Genomic DNA, 27,564 nt, shown 5'->3' with positions numbered 1-27,564 from the left:
AAGAAAGCAATGAAGGTCAACCACCACTGCTACTAACCTGTATCAAACTCCACACTCAGTACTAGGTGTCAGGGCTCTATGTTCATCATCTCACTTAATTTTCACAATAAAATTAAGGTAGGTATTATCCCCATTTAACAGATGACAAAGCCAAAGTTCAGACTCAGTTGAAATAATTTGTTCAAGGTCGTATAACAAATGCACAGGAGTGTCTGAACTTCTGACTCCAAAACCCATGCCCATAATCCTTATGGGCTTAAGTATTTGGTTATGGGTGCCTTCACACACCCCATGCACACCAAATCACAGACTGCTTAAGGACCAGGACTTTTTTCTTGTTCATCATCCAGGAACTGACACTTAGATGGTTATTTTGTAAAAGTATTCCTAATGGTATTACATTAGTGTTATAATTTGTACACAACATAATTAATAGATTAATATATATATCCATTGTCATAAAGATACTCCGGTTATTGATGACTAATTCTGCTCCCTCATATGTTGAAGTATAACATTAGAGAAACACGCCGAGGCAAGCATATAAAGCAGGGTTTATTTAAACAGGGGTGACATAGACTTCTCCCGGGAGGGAGAAGGGGGCCATAGCTTGCATCCTGGAATCCCAAGAAGCAAGGGTGTTTTGCCTTTTTATATGTCCTAGGCTTCCTTTGTTCTCCTGCCCTCTTCCTCTTATCTTTTATGACTAGGCCTTGGAGATGCTCCTTGGGATGGCCAAAAGGTGAGAAGCAGATGGGGGGGAGGGCGCAAGTTGGAGTGATCTGGACAGGAAGGGGGCGTAATTAACAACTCCCTGTAGGAAGGGGCAATTCCTGGGACAGGTTACCTCAGCAACAGGTTGGAGCAGGGGCAGGTTCTTGATAAGGTTGGAGAAAGGCCTCTGAAGGAATTAGCATTGCAATCCCTCCATTCTCTGGATCTGACCCTTGCCTCTCTGCCTGTCTAATTCTGGCTTTATTAACATATCACTGATGGCTTTCCTTACTACTGGCCATTTAGACTATTTCCAATTTTTAGGTTTAATAGCTAATATATTAATTGGTTCTTACTGGAACATGAAACGGAGTGAGAAGTAGAAGATGAACCTAATAAGAGAGAAAAAAAAAATCTGCTTATTTCATGAAACTGTTTGGGGTGAATCCAATTGAGTTATATACTAATTACAAAAAAAAAAAAAAAGATAGAGAAACAGTTCTGAAATCATGATGACAAAATTACCTTTTCTGGTAAACTTAAATATCACAATTTTCATGAGAAAAATACTCACATTTAATATATTGTAAAATGCTCACATCCCTCTCTCCAGGCAAGATACAAAAATTGTTCACAAGAGAGAATGGGTCTACAAATTAGAAAGTGCAATTTGGTGGTGGGGGACATGGCCATTTTTTAGTAAACTAAATTTGATTAGTAATGTTCCAGAAGAGGGAGGGGGGGAGGGAGACTATATCACTTTAGATCTGTGGTTTCTAGCTCAGATTTTTTAATTTGGTTTCACGAGTGCTTTTGTTAGATAACTCTCAGGTACCCTCTAGTGGATGAGATGAAGAACACTTTGAAGCCAGAGGAACCATCTGTGCATTGTATGCCTCAAAGTAACCACAGCTCAGTTTCTAGGCTTATATATGTGAAGGAAACAGGAAAATTGATTATTTTAAAGAAAGATTTTATATGTTTATAGTTATAGCTGATGGCAGCATTTGATTTTAGACTTATTGATGTGAATAGGCTTTGGGCCTGTCAATTTTAAGTAACTGGTACTAAAAATTTCCCTTTGTCACAGCAATAATTAATACAGCAGAAGGCATTGACACATCTATTGTTTGATGTTAAGCCAGACATGATACATGATTGATATAATGTTTTTACTGATGGAAATTGCTTATCATACTATCCCTTTGTATTGTAACAATTAACACTAGATATCAAGAGAGGAACTAAGGACCTAGTCTACTGCTGTATATTATTTGCAGACACTGTTGCTATCCTTGGGCTCCCCCCTCAATCTGTGAGGTACTAGTCACATAGAGGGATACTATAAACTCATAAGGTAGAAACTCCACAACATCAGATCCATCCAGATAGATGTGTAGACACACAAACAATATGAAAAAACAAGAGAAAAAAAAAAACTATCTCAAATAACCTAGACTGCTTCAACAGTAGACTCCATTGACACCACAGTGGAAGAAATGTCAGAGATGGAATTCAGAACATTCATGGTTAAACTCATCTACGAGGTAAAAGATGACATAAGAAATTAAATCAGAAAATATAAGAAGTGAGAGATTATTTCAACAAGGAGATAGAGATCCTGAAGAACAATCAGTCAGAAATCCTCAAAATGAAGTGATCAATAAACTAAATAAAAAATTTAATGGAGGCCAGGCATGGTGGTACACGCCTGAAATCCCAGTGGCTCAGGAGGCTGAGGCAGGAGGATCGCCAGTTCAAAGCCAGCTTCAGCAACTGCGAGGCATTAAGCAACTCAGTGAGAACCCTGTCCCTAAATCAAATACAAAATAGGGCTGGGGATGTGGCTCAGTGGCCGAGTGCCCCTTTCAATTCCTGGTCCTGTCCCCCAAGAAAAAATTCAATGGAAAACATCACCAATAGACTAGACCCCTTGTAACAGAGTTTTAGACAATGAAGACAAAATATATAATATAGAAAATAAAGCTGACCATGGGAAAAAGATGTTAAGAGACCATGAACAGAACTTCCAAGAAATATGGGATAGCATGAAAAGACCAAACATGATTTATTGGGATAGATGAAGGATCAGATATACAAACTAAAGAAATGCACAGTCTTTTCAATGAAATGATATCAGAAAATTTCTCAAACTTTAAGAATGAAATGGAAAACCAAATACAAGCAACTTATAGGGCTTCAAATACGCAAAATTACAACAGATGCGCACCAAGACACATTATTATGAAAATGCCTAACATACAGAATAAGGATAGTATTTTAATGGCTGCCAGAGAAAAGCAATAAATAACATCTAGAGTGAAACCAACCCAGATTTCAGCTGATTTTTCAACTCAAGCCCTCAAATCCAGAAGGTCTTAGAATAATATATACCAAGCTCTGAAAGAAAATGGATGCCAGTCAAGAATACTATACCAAGCAAAATTAAGCTTCAGGATTGACGATGAAATAAAAACCTTCCACAATAAACAAAAGTTAAAAGAATTCATAACTGGAAAGCCTGCAGTATAAAACATATTCAATAAAGTATTTCATGAAGAAGAAATGAAAAATAAAAGTGAAAACCAGAAAAGGGAGAAACTAGAAGAATAGTCAATCAAAGGAGAGAAACTAATTTAAATTAAAAACCAGAAATAAATCAAAATGACAGTAAATAAAAATCATATCTCAATAATAACATTGAATTAAATGGCCTGAAAGATGTAGACTGGAAGATTGGATTAAAAACAAGACCCAACAGTATGCTATCTCTAAGAGACTCACCTCATAAGCAAAGACATCCACAGACTGAGAAGGTAAAATGAGGGGAAAAAACATATCATTCACATAAAAAATATATCATGGATCTTGGAAACAAGCAGAGGTTTCTATCCTCTTATCAGATAAACTAGACTTCAAGCCAGAGTTAATCAGAAGGGCCAAGAAGGACATTTCATACTGCTTAAGGGAATTATTCATCAACAAGAAATAAGTCATAAATATTTATGCCCTAAACAATGGAGCATCTTTGTATATCAAACAAACCCTTCTCAATTTCAAGAAGCAAATGGACCACAACACAATAATACTAGTGACTTTAAAATGTCCCTCCCATCAATAGATAGATCCTCCAAACAAAAACTAAATTAAAAAGCTATTGAACTAATAAATACAATTAATAATTTAGGCTTAACAGATATATATAGAATATTTCATCCATCAAGGACCAAATACACTTTCTTCTCTGTAAAATAGCCCATATCTTATGCCTCAAAGCAATTCTTAGCAAATATTAAAAAAGAGATAATACTTTGCATTCTATCAGATCATAATGGAATGAAATTAGAAATCATGACAAGATAAAAAGAATAGAAGCTACTCTAACACCCAGAGACTAAATAATACACTATTGAATGACCAATGGTAATAGGAGAAATCAGGATGAAATAAAAAAAAAAATACTTAGAGGTAAATGAGAATTATGACAAGACTTATCAAAATCTCTGGGACACTATGAAGGCAGTGCTAAGAGGAAAATTCATTGCACTGAGTGCATTCTTTAAAAAAAAATAGAAAGTCTCCATATAAATAACCTAACATTTACATCTCAAAGCCCTAGAAAAAGAAGAACAAATCAACCCTAAAATCAGTAGAAGACAGGAAATAATTAAAATCAGAGCCAAAAATCAATGAAATTGAAACAAATAAACAGGGGCTGAGGATGTGGCTCAAGCGGTAGCGCGCTCTGCTGGCATGCGTGCGGCCCGGGTTCGATCCTCAGCACCACATACAGACAAAGATGTTGTGTCCACCAAATACTAAAAAATAAATATTTAAAAAAATTTTAAAAAAAGAAACAAATAAACAAAAGAAAATAAAAAATAGATAAAACAAAAAGTTGATTCTTTGAAAAATAAATAAAATCAATAAACCCTTAGCCAAGCTAACAAAGAGAAAGAGAAAACTCAAATCATTAAAATTTATGATGAACAGGAAATATCACCATGGATACTATTGAAATTCAGATGATAATCAAAAAATATTTTTTAAAATCTATACTCCAATAACAAAGAGAATCATGCTGACATGGACAAATTTCTAGAGACATGATCTACCCAAATTGAAACAGGAAGACATGGAAAATTTAAGCAGATCAATTTCAAGCAATGAAATTAAAGATGCCATCAAAAGCCTACCAACAAAGAAAAGCCCAGGACCAGATGGATTGTCAGCCAAGTTCTACCAAACCTTTCAAGAAAAACTAACATCAATGCTCCTCAAATTATCCCATGACATAGAAAAGGAGGGACCCTTCCAAACTCAATTCTATGAAGCTAGTATCACTATGATATCAAAACCAGACAAAGATACATCAAGAAAAGAAAACTTCAGACCAATATCCCTCTTGAGCCTAGATGCAAAAATTCTTAATAAAATCCTGGCAAATTGCTTACAAAAGCATATTTAAAAGATAGTGCACCATGATCATGTGGAGTTCATTCTAGGGATTCCGTGTCGGTTCAATGTACAGAAATCAATAAATGTAATTCATCACTTCAACAGACTTAAAGAAACACATGATTATCTCAATAGATGCAGAAAAAGCATTTGACAAAATTCAGCATCCATTCATGTTCAAAAACCCTAGAAAAACTAAGGATAGTAGGAAGATACCTTAACATTATAAAAGCTATATATGCTAAATCCAAGGCCAATATTACTTTAATGGAGAAAAATTCAAAGCATTCCCTCTAAAACCTGGAGCAAGACAGAAATGCCCTTTTCATCACCTCTGTTCAACATAGTCCTTGAAACCCTAGTCAGAGCAATTAGACAAAAGAAAGAAATTAAAGGGATACCAATAGGAAAAGAAGAGCTCAAACTGTCCCTATTTGCCAATGACATGATTCTATATTTAGAAGAAAAACACTCATCAAAAAGCTTCTTGAACTCAAACAATTTCATCAAAGTAGCAGGATTAAAATTAACACCCATAAATCAATTGTATCCTAAACACCAATGACTTATCAGCTGAAAGAGAAATTAGAGAATAGAGAAAACTATCCCATTCACAATAGCCTAAAAAAAAAAACCAAAAAACCCTTGGGAATCAATCTAACAAAAGAGATGAAAACTATAGAATAGTAAAGAAAAAAATTGAAGAAGACCTTAGAAAATGGAAAGACATCCCATGTTCTTGGCTAGGCAGAATTAATATTGTTAAGATGGCCAAAATACCAAAAGCACTATACAGGTTTAATGCAAATCTCATTAAAATTCCAATAAAATTCTTCATAGAAATAGAAAAATCGGTCATGAAGTTTATTTGGAAAAATAAGAGGCCCAGAATAGCCAAAACAATCCTTGGTAAGAAAAGTGAAGTAGAAGGCATCACAATACCAGAGCTTAAACGTATTGCAAAGCTATAGTAATAAAAACTGCATGGTATTGGCATCAAAATAAATATGTGGACCAAAGTTACAGAATAAAGTACACTGAGATGCCGGGTTTCTGTTCTCTTGACTAAAAGGTTTAGGGGTCACTCTAGTTAAACTGGACTAACTGGGCTGCACGAAATAATCACACAAGAGACACAAATACCTTTTTCTTTGGGGTTGTTGTGATGGCTCCTCTGACCTTAAGGGTCCACAGAGAGAGAGAGAGAGAGAGAGAGAGAGAGAGAGAGAGAGAGAGAGAGAGAAGAGAGAGAGAGCATGCATTGACCCCTTTTATTGAGGAGAAGCTATTCAAATGAGGCAAGGGGTCAGGTATCAGGGGGCTGAGTCTATCTTCATGATGTCCACTGTCAGCAGGTTGACTGACACCTGGGTAGGTCACACCCAAGGGCACAGTAAGAGGAGGGGACACACACAAGGCACTTCCACGGAAGATTCTATCCTAAACAGGGCAAGGGGTTATATTACAAAGGAACAGGTGAGCATAGCTTCACCCATAGGGCTGTAGCAAGACACATCCATTTCTGTGACTGAGTGCCTCAGCACCCAGCTGGGAAGTGTAACTCAGTCACCCGTAAGGTTGGCCTCCCACACTGAGACAAACCTACATAAATATAATTATCTCAATTAGGCAAAGGCACCATAAACATACATTGGAGAAAAGATAGTCTCTTCAACAAATGGTGCTGGGAAAACTGGATATTCACATGTAGTAGATTAAAATGGAACCCCTATATCTTACCCTGCACTAAATTCAACTCAAAGTAGATTAAGGACCTTGGCACTACACCAGAGACCTGTGCATACTAGAAGAAAAAGTAGGCCCAACTCTCCATCATACTGTCTCAGGAACAGACTTCCTCAAAAAGACTCCTAAAGCACAAGAAATAAAATCAAGAATCAATAAATGGGATGGCATCAAATTAAAAAGCTTCTTCATAGCAAAGGAAACAATCAAGAACAAGAACAGAGAGACTACAGAATGGGGGAAAATTTTTACCACCTGCACCTCAGATAAGAGCATTAATCTCCAGGACATACAAAGAACTCAAAAAATTTAATACCAAAAAAAAACACAAACAAATAACCCAACCAATAAATGGGCAAAGGAACTGAACAGGCACTTCACAGAAGAAGAATTATATATATGTATGTGTGTTTATATATGTGTGTATGTGAATGTATATGTGAAAAAATGTATATATATGAAAAATGTTCAATATCTCTAGCAATTAGAGAAATGAAAATTAAATCACTGAGATTCCATTTCACACTAGTCAGAATGGCAATTATCAAGAATACAATAACAATAAAAGTTGGCAAGGATGTGGGAGAAAAAACTCATACATTGCTTGTGGCACTACAAATTGGTGCAAACACTCTGGAAAGCAGTATGGAGATTCCTCTTGGAATGGAACCACCATTTGACCCAGTTATACTACTCCTCAGCTTATACTCAAAGGACTTAAAATCTACATACTACAGTGATGCAGCCACATCAATGTTCATAGCTGCTCAATTCACAATGGCCAAGCTATGGAATCAATCTAGGTGCCCTTTAACCGATGAATAGATAAAGAAAATGTGTATATATATATATATATATATATATATATATATATATATATATATATATACAAAAATGTAATATTACTCAGCTGAAAAGAAGAATGAAATTCTGGCATTTGCTGGTAAATTTTGGAACTGGAGAATATCATGCTAAGTGAAACAAGCAAGTCACAAAAAAACAAAGGTCGAATGTTCTCTCTGATATGTGGATGCTAACACATAATAAAGGAAGATAGTGAGGGGAAGTATAGAAGTTCATTGGATAGACAAAGGGGAATGAAGGGAAAGGAGGAGGGATGAGAATAGGAAAGACAGTAGAATGAATCAGACATAACTTTCATATTGTTCATATATGAATACCGCTGTAACACCACATGCATTCAACATACAAGAATGGATCAAAATTGTAATGGATTGCACTCCATGTTCATATAATATGTCAAAATATACCCTACTGTCATGTTTACCTAAAAACAACAAATAATTTTTTTTAAATTTCCCTTTCACCACTCTTTTAAAACGTGAGTAAAAGATTAATCGGATGCTTTTAATCATTTAAATAGGTCATGAAGCATCTTTTCAAAGGACTCATATGTAGGTTAAAGAAAACTATTTTCATCCAAATGTAAGGGAAAAAAGTAACAATATAACCCAGTTATAATTTGTGTATTAAGAAAATGACATAGAGAAGATCAACAAAATGTGATCTGTAAGATATTTGTCCCCAGATGGTATGTTCTCTTAGCTGAGAGACTACAGAAGATTAACTCACCCCTTCTGTTTTGGTTTCACACTCAGATCATGAACTTCTAATAATATGTCTTTTTGTGGTAGTCACTCATGGGAAGAGAATGTTCTGGGCCACAAGGCACAAGATTTCCAGTTTGCTTTATAGCTCAGGTTATATTTGTGAATTTAAATGTCAGTATTCTTATTTATGCAAAAACGTGTTCTTGTATACACATTTGCTTGTTTAACTAGCTAGTTAGTTAATATAGTCATAATAACCACACTCAACTCTTAAGCATGTGTGTTTTTCCTCCCTTTTGGGGAGAGGGGCATGAGAGTGAATAACACAGGGAACTTTATATTTTCTCTAACACTTGAAATTTTTTACAACAGTCATGCTTAACTTTTAAAACCATAGATGCATTTAATTGCTGTATTCAATTATAAAAATTGAGAAGTTAAAAAAAATTCCTCAACAAAGTCCCCAAATGCATCTCTCAATATCCCACATGCCCAGACTAGCAGAAAGAAATTTAATTTTCCTAAGCACAGTCTATCCACCGGAACACCTATTTCTCTCCAAAAATCCCCTGCCTGTGCTGATATCCAGAGGACAAGCCCTGGCTCGATGCTCCTGAGTCCCTAGTACGGAAGCTTTGAGTGCCCCCTTGAGGCTTAAGTACTCCACAGCACTACCCAGCTCTGGCTGTTTGAGAAGATGCAACCCACAAAGGTGACTTGGTGTCACAGCTGAGACCGGACAGTTCCTTGAGATCATCTTGTCACTGCTGTTTTTGGTGACCTTTAAGTTCTTTGTGAAAATCGTTTCTCTCACTGGAAAAAAAAAGAATATAAAGGTCATCCTCATCAAACACTAAACTTCTACTAGTTCTCCCCCTCCCTCCTTCATCTCTCATCACCCTCCTTAAGCTTGTCACCCTCTCTCTCTTCTTCCCCCTCCCTCCTCCACACACATCATTGTTGTCCAGTATTGTAATCACACCGTCTAATTTATAGCTTCACCCTCAGCATGCTGACAAAAATCAGATTTCCACACCTACAGAATGAAGACCAGAGCCCAGGTCAGAACTAACTCATCAGAGTAAATGCCATCCCCTGGGGAGCTGGGAGCTGGGCAAATTCTCCTTGTGACATTCTCCTTGTCTCAATGTGCAATGAGAATCTAATCTCCAGGACGTGGTAATAAGCTAACATTTATTGAACATTTAACATATGCCAGGAAATGTTCTCTGAATTTAATTTTATATATAATTCATTTAAACTTTACAACATCCCTCCCTGATAGGTGCTATCCCTCTTTCCATTGTATGGATGAGAAAAACCGAGGTCCAAGGAGCCTCCAGCCAGGCCTTGTGCTCTGGTACAGGTTGATGCCACATGAGTTCTCAGCTTCTTATAAGAAAGGAGCATGAGAGCCAGGCACAATGGCACACAACTGTAATCCCAGTGGCTAGAGAGGCTGAGGCAGGAGAATCGTGAGTTCAAAGCCAGCCTCTCAGCAACTTAGCGAGGCCCTAAGCAACTCAGTGAGGCCCTGTCTCTAAATAAAATATTAAAAAAGGGCTGGGGGGCTGGGGATATAGCTCAGTTGGTAGAGTGCTTGCCTTGCATCCACAAGACCCTGGGTTCAGTCCCCAGCACCACACACACACACACACACACACACACACACACACACAAAAGGGTTGGGGATATGGTTCAGTAGTTAAGCATCTCTGGGTTCAATCCCTAGTACCAAAAAAAAAGTGAGGGGGCATGATATTTGTATGGGGTGATTCTGTCAAAATCACCTGCTACCTCTCATGCATAAGGCCCTGGGTTCAATCCCCAGTACCACAAAAAAAAAAAAAAGAAAGAAAGAAAAAGAAAAAAATCACCTACTAAAGAGCTCTGCAGTCTGTACCTAGAATAGGTTAAGTCCAGGCTTTTCATGCTGGGCTGCACATACTTCCTAGACAGGCAGAGTGCCATGGATTAGCCATGCCAATATGGTGCAATAATATGCATTATTCAGGAGTATCCAGGAGTATCAATTTTCCTTCAAGCTTTTTTTTTGAGAATTATTATTTTATAGTAAAACCAATTGATGAGTTAAGGAGTATAAATGCAACATTTTGTGTTTTTAAAATAAAAATAAAGGAAAAGGAAAGTGAAAACATCCCCCTGGTGAAGGGTTGTATCATGGAATCTTCTAGGACTTCTAGTTAACTTGCATTCCTGCAACTGTATCACCTGCTGGCAGGGTTGGCTTCATGGGTATGAGACCTGCGTAACTGTAAACATACTTACCATTTTGAAAATCTTTGAATTTTAAACTAGGGGCTGTGCATTTTCATTTTGGATTGGGTCCTGCAAATTAGACAGCTGATCCTACCAAGGGATCTTGTTAATTTGAAGGTCTTGATTGAGTATATTTAGGGTAAGGTGGAGTTTCTGCAATTCTGACAAGCTCTTAGTCATGCCTGCTGTTGGTCCAAGGACCATGCCTTGAGTGGCAAGACCTGGCCTTTCTCTCTTTTTTCCTATTTGTAGAATCAACTGGGGAAGAGAGGAGTAAATCACTGTGACCAAAGTCATAGAAATTAAAAACTTGGGTTTTTGCCAAGCCCTAAAAAACAAATGTCAAATGTCTTCTTTGATATAAAGAGAGCCACTAAGAATAGAACAGGAAGGAAGAGCATGAGGAAAAGACTAACAGTAAATTAAGACGAATGGGGGGAGAGAAAGGAAGAGAGAAGGGAAAACATATGGAAATGGTAGGAGACCTTCAGTGATACACAAAATTATAAGAGGTTATGAGGGGCAAGGGGGTGGGGGGAAAAAAGGGGAGAGAATTGAACAACAGCAGAGGAGGTAGAGAGGGAAGATGGGAGGGGAGGGGAGGGGAGGGGAGATAGTAGGGGATAGGAAAGGTAGCAGAATACAACAGTCACTAATATGCCATTATGTAAAAATGTGAGTATGTAACAGAAGTGAGTCTGTATTATGTATTTGGGGAGTTCAAAACCCAATTGAGTCGAATGTATGAAAGATGATATGTCTTGAGCTCTGTAATGTTTTGAACAATCAATAAAAAAAAAAAAAAAACTTGGGTTTTTATCACGACTTTCTCTGTAAAAAATCCACAAATTTATTATTCTCCTTATGGCTCAATTTCCCCATCTGCAAAATGCAAATAAGAGTCATAAGATCACTTTAAGGATTAAATGTGTGTGAAGCTTCTCACTTTCAGAGTGCTCAATAAAGACAAGTACTTTATGGGCTGGGGTTGTGGCTCAGAGGTAGCATATGTGAAGCCCTGGGTTTGATCCTCATATAAATAAAGAAAATAAAGGTATTGTGTTCACTTACAACTAAAAAAAAAAAAAAAGAAAAAAAAGAAAAATACTTTAAATGCCTTAAATGGTAGCTAAGCTTAAATCCCCAAAAGAAAAGAAAACATAATGAGGAAATAACCTCTTTCATTTTCCAGTCTTGCACCTGGGAAAAAATACTCTCAGAAACAGCAATTCTACTAAAGAGAGCTCATAGAACCTGCTTATACTTTATGGAAACACACTTTGCCCACTCCATGGGAAATGCAATCAGTAACAAGAGTTATAAATACTATGCGAGTTTGCTAGGTTTGTTATAACAAAGTGGTTCAGAAAGGGCAGCTTAAACAATAGAAATTTGTTTTCCATAGTTCTGGAGGCTAGGAGTCCAAAATCAAAATATTGGCAGGGTTGGCATAGCTCTGGCCTCTTTCCTTTACTTGAAGATGGTCGTTGTCTTCTTTTGGGATGTCATAACAGATTGGCATAGACTGGGTGTCTTAGATAACACTTATTCCCAAAGTCAAGGAAGCTGGGAAGTCCAAGACAACGGTGCCAGTAGACCCAGCGTGCAGTGAGAGCCCCCTTCCTGGCTTACAGATGGCTGTTTTCTCATTGTATCCTCAAATGACAGAGGTCATGTGTCCCTTCTTACAAAAGCACTAATCCCAAGGTGAGAACTCCACCCCCAAACTTAATTACCTCCCAAAGGCCCAACCTACTAATACTATCCCTGGGCATTAGGTTTCCAGCATGAGAATTCAAGGAGAAAAATAGACACTTGGTCCATAATAGTCACCCTCTTCCTCTGTCTTCACAAGTTCTTCCCTCTGTATATATCTGTCCTCATCTCCTCTTCTTGTAAGGACACCAGTCATTGGATTAGGGCTCATCTTTATGAACTTATTTTACCTTAATTGCCTCTTTCAAGACCCTATCTCCAAACACAGTCACATTCGAGTTATTAGGGATTGGGACTTTAACATATGAACTGGGGGTCAGGGAGATGGCTATATAATTCAGCCCATAACAAATACAGAGAACAAAACCAAATGGAAAAAGTATCAATGGACCAATGGGAAAGCCATTCTTAATTGTGGCATTCATTGCCACTTATTCTTAAGTGAACACTACTTATTAAAAATTTTTCTTTGGGGCTGGGGATGTGGTTCAAGCGGTAGCGCGCTCGCCTAGCATGCGTAAGGCACTGGGTTCGATTCTCAGCACCACATAAAAATAAAATAAAGATATTGTGTCCACCTAAAACTAAAAAATAAATATTAGAAAAAAAATTTTTTTCCTTCCGTGGTAGCATGTGCAAAGGGCTTTTGAGTCCAAAAGAGCTGGTTTTGATTCTCTGTTTGGTCCCTGATCGCTGAAAGCATGGGCAAATACTTTTTGCCTCTGGGCCTTAGTGTTCTTATAAAATGAGAATAACAATAATACCTACTTCATAGGGTTATTGTGAAGATTAAATTAAAGAATTTTTGTGTAACAATTTTTTTCCCCATTCTTATTTGGCAAAAGAAACTGTTGGCAGTTTGGCAGAGATGACCTTTGAAGATATCTTTACAGCTTCCTTACCTAGGGAAACATCCAGGGGGCCTGAGCGATGACCTTGGCAATGAGCCCACTAAGTGGGTGTGGCCCACCTTTAAAGTTTAAATAACAGAGGAGACTCCCTGGGAGGACAGAGCTAGGCGCCAGTTTGCAGAGCAAGCTCAAAGATATTCTCAGGGGAAAGACTATTCCCTTTCTCTCCTCCCAAACCTTCTCCCTGAAATGTAGAATTAGAGAGATATATTGGGAAGAATCTGGGCAACCCAAAGAGAGTTCCAAGAAAGAAAAGGCAATGGATTCAAGGAGGTAAGCAGATATGGGAATTGTAGCCAGCCTTGACAGTGAACCAGAAAGGATATTATCAGATGCTGATTCTGGGTCCTTCAAGGGCTGGATGCTTTAGGCCAGTATAGTTGATAAATAAACTGGTGGCTAAAAGCAACTTTAGAGGCTCAGCTCTTTTAAGGGTGACAAGGGACATCTGCACTGATGAAGACACTTCCCTGGAAAGCTGAGTGAGCCACTGAGTTGGTGAATTGGGGTCCCACTCCTGCTGCAAGGCTCTGACCCCCTATCACAAGCAAAAGAGACTGGGAGGCACATCAGCATCAGCCCTTCTGTGGCCATCTTGTGATGCTATGGAGAAGCTAGGGCATCTCGTCACCATTATGGAGCAGACTGGCTCCCTAAGGACATGGAAAAGAATAAGAATCTGGGATGAGAACCTTGGCGAAGAGCCCACTAAATGGGTGTGGCCCACCTTCAAAGAGTTCCTCCACCCCGTCAATCAGCAGATTCCACTCTAGCAACTGTGGTTATGTAGGAGCAGAGAACTGAGAACTAGCTCCTGGATTTGGCCACTGTCCACCATGGCCAGCTTCCACCATCCTCAGTACAATCAACCCAATTAAATAAAATCAAATCAATCTGAACTTCTCCACCTTGAGACACCTGTCAGGGTTCTTGGGTTCCAGGACACCTAAAGGAAAGGAGGATGGAGCCATGGAACCATGTGGACAGGGTAATTGGACTTCAAAACTTGCAGCTCTAGCCAGCAGGTGGAGCCTCAAACAATGCAAACTGGGAACAGACTGAAAAGATGATATTCAATCAGAGGGAAACTTCCAGCAGACAGCAACCTCTCTGACACAGAAACTAACCTTTGAAAACATGGTAGCTATTACTATGTGAAACTCAATTATTCATGCAATAACCTTCTGTCCCCTCCTCCGCCATTTAATTTTCACAAAATGAAAAGGAGGAAATTTCTCCCTAATAGTGGAAGAGAGAAACTCCAATCAGGAATAAAATTTCCCCTCAACTTTAGGGGATTGTGTAGAAGCTACGAAAAGTTCTCCCTTGCACTTTCTCACCTCTCCTTCTACCCCTACTCTTTTTAAGTTTAAGTCGCCCACCATAGCTATAACCATAGCAACTCAGCGGGTGGGAAATGATGGAGACTCCTACTCATTCTTTTAGATTCAGGTAAGTCTTTACCTTATCTGTGAAGCCATTTCCAATCCTCTCCTTCCGCCTCAGAGGAGACTATCTTGTGTGATCACATCGACAACGTCCCAGGCACAGCTGTATTAGGACACTTGTCTCATTGTTTGAGAACCCTGTTCACTTGTCTCCATCCCTGTACCACAGTCCCCTTGTTCATAGTTCACCTTCAGTGCAAGGAGGTGCATGTGGGCCTGGCTCATGGTAGATGCTCAGGGCATTTCCCACTTATAAATATTGGAAACTGAAGGGAGGAAGTGAGGTGACTATATGACACTGGGGTGGGAAGGACTGGAAGTCAGGTTGTCCCAGTAATGGAGCTGAGCCACAGTGGCCTAAGAGGCACTGGCAAGACAGCCAGGAAGAAAATGGAAATCATCCATAGCCAGTAAAAGGGTGTCTGGCACACAGGCAGGCTGCCTAGGGGAACAAAGGGAGGGAAGAAACTGGAGAAAGCAATGAAGATAGAAACCCGAGAGCAGAGGTGGGGGTGGGGCAGAGAGGGAGAAGCTGAAGTTCAGATCAGTCTACAGGATAAGAGATTCATGACTGAGACCTGGGGAGAGGGGGCTGGAGACCTGGTTTTAAATGGCACCAACTGAATTGTGGAAGGAGAGAGGGAATCTTGCAGGACTCCACGATAAAGTCAGGGAAAGACATCTGTGCCAAATGTTCCTCATTGGCTCAGGAAGATGAGAAAGGAATAGATTCTGTGTGAACACCTTATAATCACACTTGTAACCTTTTAAGCCATTACAGATGTCATCTAAAAGCAATATGGAGTGATAGCCAAGCCCACCTCAGCTCACATACCAGCTGTTCCACTTACTGTTGATGCAAATTTAGATAAGTCACCTCATGTGTCTGAGCTTCACTGTTTCCTATAAATAGAGGACATTAAAACCTTCCTCAAGGGCTGAGGTTGTGGCTCAGTGGCAGAGCCCTTGCCTAGCATGTCTGAGGCACTGAGTTCAATTCTCAGCAATGCATATAAATAAATACAATAAAAAGGTCCATTGACAACTTAAAAAATATTTAAAAAGAAAAAACTTCCTCAAAGGACTAATGAGAAAATTGAAGATAAGGTATGTAAAGTGCTTACCACAGGGCCCGACACAGGGAGTCACTTAACACTAATTCCACCCTTGCTCTGGTTCTTTCTTTTTGATGTCAGCCAGGGTTCCTCAAATGTTTCTTCCTAAATCTATTTAAACTGCACCAAAACTTAATCACGAATTATTTTTTAAATGAGGAGGGAGGTAAGTGCTCAATATGATTGCATAATCCAAAATTAGGACAGATGTTCCTTTTCAGAGTTTGCAGAAGACCATGTGGGTACTAGCTAGCTTTTGAACTCTATTCTTCTCCCTGTCATCTGTTAACCTGGAGGACGCAATGAATGCAATCTGTGCCATTTTCCCTCTGTTCTTTCACCTTTGAGTGATGAGGCAATAATCATTGCTGCTGGAGCATTTACTCAGCCAAGCTATTTCACCAGCTCTTCATCCTCAAATATACTCTTTGTTCCCCAACTGAAAATTGGGCTGTCTTTCATGAACAGAGATGACACCCTGATACTCTCCACTTTCATTGGGCTTTGTTAGCTTTCTTAGGATAACAATAGGTAGCAGTGAGCTGTCCATAAACTACTTCCCCTGGGATCTCAGCCTTATTAGTCAGAAACATGATTGGAAGGCTGAAGCAGTGGGCTAGAAATTTGTGCAATTACAGTGCCAACCTTAGCCATAAAACTGTCCTGCATCAAAGGATAGATGAGTGGACGCATAGACTGAAATTTCAAATAAGAAACCTCGAAGATGATATCATCTCTTTGTATGATAACCATCTTACCTAGGGATGGAGGGGACAGTCTCTTATATATTATATCATTATCTACTCTCAGCACATCACCTGTTGTTTGTCACTTGATTATAGTTAAAATGAGATTCTGTAAGCACACTGGGAGATATAAGGTCTACAAGGAATCAGTGTTCAATGCATAGCCAAACTAAGGGCAAAAGCCACATTTTATCCAGTTCACCACTGAGAGATATTTGAGGACACTCAGTAGCTCTCTTTTTGACACAAATTTGATCATTGAAAAATTACCCAGTGAAATGATCAGCATATCCTAATGAACTAAAGTCTACACATGCTTTATTCCCAAATGAAAGTGGGTCCTATGTGGATTTTGCCAGTTAGATATGTGATTTTAGGCAAGTCACTTAACCTCTCTGAATCTCAGTTTTATCTGTAAATTAGAAAAATAGTAATAAAATAGGAAGAGAGGAGTTTACAAACAAGGCACAAGTGTAATATTAAACAACAAATAATTAGAAAAAAAGAAAGGAGATTCCAGTTAAGGGGTTTTCAGTTCCTTATATTGTCTAGGAGTGAGAGATATTTTGCTAAAACATTTATACCTTTTATTGAGTAACCAATATAAGAATAAAAATAGAATATGTTATGGTTTGGATATAAGGTGTCCCCCAAGAAGCTCATGTGATAGATAATGTAGCAATGATCAGAAGTGAAGTGATCAAATCATGAGATTAATTAGTGAATTAATCCAGTTCATGGATTAATAATTTGAAAGGACTACTGTACTGGTGATAACTATAGACAGGTAGGGTGCGACTGGAGCATGTCTTTGGGGTTTTTATTTTGTCCCAGGTACCTTCCTTGCTCTCTGCTTCTGGGCTCCCATGAGCTGAGGTGCTTTCCTTTGCCATGTCCTTCCACCATGATGTTCGGCTTCACTTGGGCCCAGAGCAACGGAGTTGGCCAACCATGGACTGAACCTCTGAAACCATGAACCCAAAATAAACATTTCCTCCTATAAGTTGTTCTTGTCAGATATTTTGGTCACAGCAATGAAAACTGACCAACACATAGTATACTTTTCTTATGAATAGAAGAGAAAGGAGGGAATATAAAAAAGTCAACTCATGAAGGTAGGAATTGAGTAAAAATAAATAAACAAAGCTTAGCAAGAAAAACCAAAATAAGATGATAGATGTGATATTGTGAAAGAGACATTTGGTCTTCATTCTGTTTCCTGACATACAGCTCTGGAAATCCCGGAGTGATAGGAGTATCTTTTTTAAGCTAATAAGTCCACGGAGGTCGTGAAGACCTCTAGATAGCTTTGGGATGGGGGCTGGTCACTTGACAAACCAAGCAGCGATTAGAAGGTAGGGACCTTGAGCCCCCACCTCCAAACCTCCAGGGAGGAGAATGAGGCTGAAGGTTCAATTGATCACTGATGTGCAATGACTTAATCAATCATGTTTACATGATGAAACCTCCATAAAAACTCCCAAAGAACAAAATACAGGGAGCTTCCAGACAGCTGAACACATAAAGGTATCTAAAGAGTAGTGTGTCCACTCAAGAAGTGGGAACTCCGTGTCCCTTCTATGCAGCTCTTCATTTGGTTGTTTATCTGTACCTTTTGTAATAGCCTTTATAATAAATGGGTAAATGTAGCTAAAGTTCTGTGGGCTGCTCTAGCAGGTTAGTCAAACCCAAGGAAGGAATCATGAGGACCTCAATTAGTAGCCTGTTGGTCAGAAGCAGAAATCACAACCCGAGGCTTGCAAGTGGCATCTAAAGTGGGAGGGGAACAGTGTCATAGGCCTGGAATCTGTGGAATCTGAAGTTATCTCCAGGTAGACAGTGTCAGAACTGACCAAATTAGAGGATATACAACTAACTGGTGTCCTCTGTAGAATCCACTGGAAGACTGTTTGGTTTGTATGTGGGAAAATAGTCCTTACACATGGGGGTAAGTATTCTGTGTTGAATGTTGAATGTTAGGAATAAGGAAATATGGGTTAGGGTTGTGGCTCAGTGGTAGAACACTTGCCTAGCATGTGTGAGGCATTGGATTTGATTCTCAACGCTGCATATAAATAAATAAAATAAAGTTCATTTTGACAACTAAAAAAAAAATTTTTTTAAAGAAAAGGAAATATACCACCTTGGTTGGTTTTTCTTATGTCATCTTTAGCAAAAATAACTCAATACATGTCAGTAATAGTAATAAATGTAAAAGGATTAAACTCACTAGTTGAAATGCAGAGATTCTCAGATTTTTTAGAAGAAAAACCAACCATTTGCTTTTTAAAAGAAATATCTTTAACAAAACAAACAAACAAATAAGAAATATCATTTTAAAAGGATGGAAACTACCTACCTAAATAAGCTACCTAAAACTTGTGTGTGTGTGTGTGTGTGTGTGTGTGTATGTGTGTGTGTGTGTGTGTGTGTACACTTGCTGATGCAGGACCTCATGTATAGGACCTCAAGCACGCTGGGCAAGAGATTTATCACAGAATATACTCCCTCCTAAAACTAACACTTACACAGAAGTAAACTAAAATAAAACTGATGTAGGTACATTCTTATCAGACAAAACTGACTTAAAAAAGTAAAAGCATCACTAGGAAAAGACAGTATTATCTTGGAATGATAAAACAAGTAGTTTACTAGATGGTTATAAACATTCCTGAACTTTTATGTCCCCAACAATATGGCTTCAAAATATTTATGACAAAATGGCTAGATTTACAAAAATAAATTGATGATTTCTAATCATAACCTGGAAATTTTAATATGCTGCTTTCAGGAACTGGTCTGAAACTCATCAGCCTCTGCCATAGCAACCATTGAAGGGCAGCAGCCATGGCTCTGCCCACACCACAGTCATGGGTTTCAACAAGGGCCACAAGGAGACCAAGCAGTGAACAGACTAAGGCACACATGCTGCTGCAGGCACCTGATCAGGCACACACCAAGTATGTGGGGAAAGTGATCAAAGAAGTGTGTGACTTTGCCCTATATGAGTGGTGAGCCACAGAACTTCCTAAGGTCTCCAAGGACAAACAGGCCTTCGAATTCAAGAAAAGGGTGGGGACACTCATCTGTGCCAAGAGGAAGCAAGACAGCTGAGCAATGCCTGGCTGTCGTGAGGAAAGGAGCTGCCAAGAAGGGCTAACTCCCATCTCCCCTCTGCACATGATAGGTCCTTTACAGGAAAGAAAGAGAGAGAGAAAATGGAATGAAAAAGACTGATAAAGTGGACAAAAGAAAATTAGAAAGAATGTTTAAAATTTAAGTTGATTTAACCAAAAGACATATAATACTCTATACTCAATAATTCAATATTACACATTCTTTCTAAGCATTTGTGGAACATTTACAAAAGTAGACCCCAATCTAGGTCTCACAGAAGTCTCAACAAGCATAAAATCATTTCTTTCATCCAAACTACATTATCTGTCTAAAATACAACAAAATTAGAAATCCTTTAGCAAAAACATAACCACTAGGCGTGGTGGCACATACCTGTAATCCCAGTGACTTGGGAGGCTGAGACACAAGGATTTTGAGTTCTAAGCCAGCCTCAGCAATTTAATGAAGCCCTGAGCAACTCATTGAGACCTTGTCTCCAATAAAATATAAAAAAGGGCTGGTAGGATGTGGCTTGGTGATTAAGCACCAATCCTTATTAAAAAAAAAAAAAAAAAAAAAAAATATATATATATATATATATATATATATATATATATCACCTTATCACAGTTTTCCTCTAATATAGTGTCATTGTTTGGATAAATGTCCCCAGAGGCCTATGTTAAAGTCTAAGTCACCAACCTATGTAATTATTGGAAGGTGGTAGAAACTTGGTAAGGACTTGGTGGAAGCAAGTTGGGTCATTGGGGTGTGCCCTTGAACGGAATATGAGGATCCCAATTCCTTCTTCTCTCTTTGCTTTCTGGCTTCTATGAGGTGAGCAGCTTTCTCTATCACATGCTTCCACCATGATGTACATTCTGGCCATAAGCCCAAAAGTGATGGACCAACTAACCATGAATTGAAATCTCCAAAACTGTGAGTCAAAATAAATCTTATTTATTGATTTATTTATTTGTTTATTTGTTTGTTTGTTTGTTTGTTTTGTACTGGGGATTGAACTCAGGGGCACTCAACCACTGAGCCAGCCCTATTTTTTGTATTTTATTTAGAGACAGGGTCTCATTGAGTTGTTTAGCACCTCGCCATTGCTGAGGCTGTCTTTGAACTTGAGATCCTCTTGTCTCAGCCTCCCAAGCTGCTGAGATCGCAGGCGTGCACCACTGCGCCCAGCTCCAAAATAAATCTTTACTAGTTTTTATTAACTCAGGTATTTTGTTACAGTATCAGGAAGCTGACCAATACATGTAGTTAGATATCAATTAAGAAATTATGATGAAAAATGTTCCAAATTAGTAACTAAATGACAATCAAGTTACCATATAACAAAGCAGCTAAAGTGCTTTTGAAGGGCTGGGGATGTGGCTCAAGCGGTAGCGCGCTCGCCTGGCATGCGTGCGACCCAGGTTCGATCCTCAGCACCACATACAAACAAAGATGTTGTGTCTGCCGAGAACTGAAAAATAAATGTTTTTAAAAAAAAAAAAAAAAAAAAGTGCTTTTGAAGACAAATTTATAACTTTAAATTCATATGTTAGAAATAAAGTTTAAAAAAATAATTTGCACACAATTAAAGAAGTTAGGAAAAGATCTACAAGGTCATATCACGAAAAAAGAAAAGTCCAAAGACAGGCACAGAAGTCAGACATGGTAGTGCATACCTGTAGTCCCAGCTACTCAGAAGGCTGAGACAGGAGGATTGTAAATTTGAGGCCAGTCTAGGATATTTAGGAAGAACTTATTTCAAAATTTTAAAATTTTTTCAAGAAGGTGGGGAAAGTAGTTCAGTGGTATAGCACTTGGTTAGCACAGATAAGGCCTGGTTCAATTCCCAGCACCACAAACACACACACAAACACAAGGCACAGAAGTTAATAAAATAGCAAATAAAGAATAAGAATATTAATAACATAGACTTGTTTTGTTTTTGTTTTTTTTTCTTTTTGAAAGATTAACATAACAGACAATAATAAACAATATCAGAAGTGAAAAGATCTACATGATTGCTACAGTTCAGGTCTTAAATGTTCCCCAAAGGCCCTGAGTTAAAGGCTTGGTCTCCAGCTTGTGATACTGTTGGGAGGTGGTGGAACCTTTAAGAGGCCGGGCCTAGTGGAAATAGGTGAGGTCATTGGGGGTGTGCCCTTGAAGGAGATGATGGAACCCTGTCCTCTTCCACTTTCACTCTTTGCTTCCAGGATGCCAAGCAGTGAGCAGCTTTGTTCCACCACCATGGAACAAAGGCACAAGGACAATTGACTGTGTACCGTAACCTCTGAAACTGTGAGCCAAAACAAACATGTCTTCCTTTTAAGTTGTTTATCTCAAGTATTCTGTCACAGTGATAGAAAACAGTCTAATGCAATAATGGAGTAAATTTTAAAATAATAAGAAAATACCATAACCAACTTTATGACAAGATATATGAAAGGTAAATAATTAAACAACTTTTTTTTAATTTATTTTTTTTATTTTTATTTTTTTAATATTTATTTTTTAGTTATCGGCGGACACATCTTTGTTTTGTATGTGGTGCTGGGGATCGAACCCGGGCCACACGCATGCCAGGCGAGCGCGCTACCACTTGAGCCACATCCTCAGCCCAATTAAACAACTTTTTTTAATATTTATTTTTAGGTGTAGATTGACATAACACAATGTCTTTATTTTTTTATGTGGTGCTGAGGATCAAACCCGGATCCCGCCTGTGCTAGGCAAGCACTCTACTGCTGAGCCACCATCCCAGCCCCAGTTAAACAACTTTTTGGAAAATATAACCTACCATAATTGAGTCAAGAAGAAATAGAAAATATCAGGAGACTTCATAAATCAGTGAAAAGTTGAATCAGTAATTTAAAAATCTAACAATAAGAGAACATTGAGAAATTATTTCTTGGCAGTCAGATTAACCAAACTCAAAATCTCTGACAATGTCAAGAGTTGTCAAAGACAAAGGAAAAATAGAATTCTCAAACTCAGATAATGAGAATGAAAATTGGTGCCATCACTGAGAGAGCAATTGGCAATATGGCTAAAATTATACATCTATACATACGTTATGCCCCAGCAATTCTACTTCTAGGAATTTGTTCTAAAAAAAAGTCTGGCACATGCATACAAGAACAGATGCACAAAACTGGCCATCATAGTATCTTTTGATATGGTTTAAAAAAAAAAGAAAAAGAAAATAGAAAGTTCTGTTAATTTCTATTAGGGAACTAGATGAATAATACCTACAGTTAACCCTCTGTATCCATGGCTTCCACATCTGAAGGTTCTACCGAGAACTGAAAAAAAAAAAATTGAGAAAATAATTGCATCAGTAGTGAACATGGATAGACTTTTTTCTTATCATTATTCCCTTAACAATACAGTACAACAACTGTTTATATACCCTTTGTAGTGTAGTAGGTATTATAGGTAATCTAGAGATGATTAAAGTATACAGGAGGATGTGTACTACAACATTTTATATAAGAAACTTGAGCATCTGCAGATTTTAGTGTTCCTGAGGGGTCCTGGAATCAATCACCTGCAGATACCAAGAACAACCACATATGTATATGCATCTTACCAGATGTTGGGGGTTCACTACATAGTGGGGAAAATGAATGAACCTAGGGACATATTTCAACATAGATAAATCAATCTCTCTCTCTCTCTCTCTCTCTCTCTCTCTCTCTCTCTCTCTCTCTCTTTTGGTACTATATCCCCAACCTTTTAATATTTTATTTAGAGATAGGGTCTCACTGAGTTACTTAGGATCTTGCTAAGTTGCTGAGACTGCTTTTGAACACGCAATCCTCCTGCCTCAGCCTCCCACACTGCTGGGATTACAGGCATGTGCCACTGTGCTCGGCTCAACATAGCTAAATCTTTAAAATATAACCTTGAAAAATAAGCTGCAGGGCTGGGGTTGTAGCTCAGTGGTAGAGCACTTGCCTAGCATGAGTCAGGCACTGGGTTCAAATCTCAGCACCATATTTAAATAAATAAATAATGAAGGCCCATTGGAAAATGAAAAAAAAAATTTTAAACAAGTTGCACAGTGTAATAAGTATATAAAAGTGTTAAGAATACCCAAAATAATAATATCCCTTGTGGACTCAGATAAATAGATAAATACATGGATAGTTTTAAAACCTGGACTGGAAGATTCAAACCAGCTCAAAGATAGTAGATTCTCTAAGAAAAAGGGAAGGAAATGGGACGGGAAGGTATTCAATCACATCTCTAATATTTTATTTCGTTAAGGAAAAATAAACTCAAATGTGTCCATTCATATCCATGAGCAGTTCATGGATATCCATTAGTATATGTATTCCCTTCATGTGCTTGAAATGTTGTGACACATTTTAAAAATAGGGAAAAAGAAATAGTACCTGCTCTGTCTTCTTTTATAAACATCTAAGATATTTTTCTAGTGTTCTGTAAACAGCTGTCCTGACAGTGGATGTCCATGACAGAGCCTGGGGCCGGGTGGGGAGCCAAGCCTGAGCCTCTCTTGCCTGCAGTTCCCACAAGGTCAATGTTAAGATCATTTCTAAGAGGGACTGCTGACTTTAGCTCACATGTCATGTCAAAAATGAGTATAGTAGAAGTATGGACAGCCACTCAGGAGTGGAGAAAGGGGGCCAAAAGGAGGCACAATGTCCCGGGGAGATGAAAATGGGATCCCAGGGATTTAAAGACACAAAGAGGGAGGCAGTGAGAACAAATTCTGGAGATGAAGATGGAGGTCAGTGACAGGCAGATTGGTACAGCAGCTTTATGGGAAGGGTCCAGAAAGGAGCAGGCGGGAGGCAGAGGTGTCACTATGTCTGTGAGAAGTGTTACTTTGCAGTTTTGTGACATTAGTTTCCCTTGTTCCGGTGGCTTTATTGAGGATGCTTCTTGCTCTGGATTCTCAAACTCCCTTACAAACATTTCGCTTTGTGTTGCAGAGAAGAAGAAAAAAAGGTTATATTTGTTGTTGATTAAGAGTATGGACACCAAGGTCAATCACACTAGAAGCTGATTTCTGGCTCTAAAACACAGTAGCTGTGTGCTCTTGGAAAAGTTGTTTTAATTTCTCTGAACCTTCACTTTCTAGCTGTAAGATGGAGTCATAGAGAGGCCTCTAGCACAACGATGTTAAGGAAATAATTAGCAGCATGGTGCCTGGCACATGAAACACTGAATAAGTGTTGACTGTTTTCTGGGAAAAAATAATAATCATATCATGGCTCTATGTACTGTGAGTCATCTAAAAAGAAAGAATGCACTTCAGCAAATGTAGACTCTTTTCTTGTTCTAGAGCAGCCTCCGGAGAGATCATTCTAATGACCCAACTAACAAAAGGCAATTGGTCCTTTCCAGGCCAGTCCCTTTGCAAACAAATGCTCAGTGTGGGTTTCCAGGCAGAGGGCCCTTGCCTCTGCTGTTAATCATAGCTGATTACAGAAGCCTTGTCAGACCAGTCCATCAGGACACATGGCTTTAAGAAAACTCTCTTCGTTTCCTGTCTAGCCAAGTGTATAAACTGAGGTAACAGAGGAAATTGGCTCTAACACTTGATTTAAAAAAAAGAAAGAGAATTAAAAGAAACTATATTCTGGAACCAAATAATGGTGATGGTTGCACAGTCTTGGGAATGTATTAGATGTCACTGATGATAAATTTAGATTATGTGTACTTTATCACAATGAGAGAGAGAGGGAGAGAGAGAATGATGCAAAGTTTACCCCTGAAACCTACCACGTACACAGAATTGAGCTACAATTCCAGTAAAGAGCAGAGGAGATAAGTAATCTTGTGTGAACTAACAAGAGCTTAATAAAAAAATATCATGCATATAAGACAAAAGTAGAGCCGGGTACAGTGGTGCAACTCCAGAGGCTGAGGCAGGAGGATTGCAAGTTCTAGGCCAGCCTCAGCAACTTAGCAAAACCCTCAGCAACTTAATGAGACCCTGTCGCAAAATTAAAAATAAAAAGGGCTGAGCATGTGGCTCAGTAGGTAAGCACCTTTGGGTTCAATCCCTGCTGCAAAAAAAAAAAAAAAAAAAAAAAATTGTCTGGGTAGAATTTACATTTCTTAAGAGCAGCTTAAAATTTACCAACTCTCCTTTTCCTATTATTAAAGTCAAACATGGGTTATTTTTAGCTTCATATATTTGAATTGGAAACAAGAATGCGTTAATTAGAAAAACTTCTGACATGTAAGATCTTTTGCTATATGTTAAAGTATATCCAAAGCGACCAAACTTGGATTAGAATCTCACTTTTGACCTTCAAGGACTAGCTCAGGAAGGAAAATCTCTGTAAGGGAAAGGTCCCAACTCTATCTCAGCAGAGTCATGTGTTGTTTAACGAGGGTGATACAGTCAGAGAAATGTGTGGTTAGGCAATTTCGTTGTTGTGTAAACATTAAGAGTATACTTAATCAAACTAAGATGGCTATGACATGACTAGGCAATATAACCTTACGGAACCACCATGGCACATATGATCCATTGCTGACTGAAATGTCATTTTTCGGTACTCGATTATATATGCAATAGGCATTACTGAGAGATTATGCTGTGCCCAGCACTTTGCTCCACTCATTACAAATGTTATCACATTTCAACATCACAAAAATTGTATGGAGGCAGGTACTTCCGTTATTCACATTTTACAAATCTGAAGTTGGGAGCTATTAAGCAATTTTCCAAAAGTCTCAGTGGTTAAAAGCAGCAGAGGCAGGATTAGAATTCAGGATGGTATGATGCCAAATCTTGTGCTCTTAATACTAGCTATATGGCCTCTCTGTCCCCCCAGTGGAAAACTCAATTTAACCATTTTTGCTCCACCTCCTGGCTCTACTTCCCTCTGGGTTGGCTTTGTTCTTACTAAGGCTTTGTCCACCTGGCAGCAAAATGGCCCACCAGCTCTGGGATTATGTGGTTCTTAGCATCTGTAGTTTCCAAAGGGGAACAGGAAGAACAATAGTCCAAGGGGCACTCTGTGGTAGGTTCCCTGCAAAATGGTTACCAACAATTCTTTCCTTTCCTGTGTGGGCATGTTGCCCCTCCCATCAAAAGGGGGCATCAATTTCCTTTCTTCTTGAACCTGAGAGGGTTTCTTTGACCAATACTCCTCTGAGACTTCTGAGGCCAGGCTTTTAGAAGACTGGTAGCCTCTGTTTCTGCTGCCTTGGAACCTGGCTGCAGTGCCCTAAAGGAAGTCCACTCTACCACTGGAGAAAGACCACACAGGAGGCCTGCAGATGAGATGCCACATAGAAGGAGGCACACAGAAGCACCTCAGCTGTCAGTCATCACCAGAGCCTCAGACCTTCCAGCTCAGCCCAGACACCAGCTGAGCACAGCTGTGGAGTTTACCCAGCCAATGCCAAAGAGGGCAAAAGAGCACTCTGTCAACCCCTGGCATCATGAGAAATCATGAATCAATGTTGTTTGAGGCCACTAAGTTTTGGGGTGGATGGTTACACTGCAATTGGCTTGGCATGGGGGACGCACCTGTTTCTACCTATCATGGTTCTTGGAGCATGCAGCCTCTGATTTGGAAAAGATGTTCTTTATTTGTGTCTTCCCTTGAAAGCTCTGTGAGTATTCATAAAATGCTGGGCAGATGGAAGGAAAAAAAAAAGTAAAAAAAACAAAAAACTGTGTCACTTGTTTTCTGTGGGTTTCTGTTAATGCCGTAGAAAGAACAAGGACTTTGGGGTCAAAATACCAG

At 38.7% G+C, this 27,564-nt stretch overlaps 1 long non-coding RNA gene across 2 annotated transcripts in view; it reads right to left on the bottom strand.

Moving 5' to 3' along the window:
* Positions 1 to 7,913: 7,913 nt before the first annotated feature.
* LOC120889985 (uncharacterized) overlaps positions 7,914 to 27,564 on the bottom strand; it is a 53,283-nt gene continuing 33,632 nt past the window's right edge. Inside the window, exons 4-6 of one of the 2 annotated variants that reach the window (XR_013437630.1) lie at positions 23,081 to 23,130; positions 17,544 to 17,669; positions 7,914 to 9,302 (exon numbers count right to left, since the gene is read on the bottom strand). This is a non-coding gene — a long non-coding RNA (uncharacterized LOC120889985). The remainder of the gene's footprint in view (positions 9,303 to 17,543; positions 17,670 to 23,080; positions 23,131 to 27,564) is intronic. The other variant, XR_013437631.1, reaches the window with a different exon arrangement.

Source organism: Ictidomys tridecemlineatus, chromosome 4 (assembly GCF_052094955.1).
Source record: "Ictidomys tridecemlineatus isolate mIctTri1 chromosome 4, mIctTri1.hap1, whole genome shotgun sequence".
In the NCBI taxonomy this organism is placed as follows: domain Eukaryota; kingdom Metazoa; phylum Chordata; class Mammalia; order Rodentia; family Sciuridae; genus Ictidomys; species Ictidomys tridecemlineatus.
The sequence above is the reverse complement of the archived record's forward strand: the minus strand, read 5'-3'. Positions and strand labels throughout refer to the sequence as shown.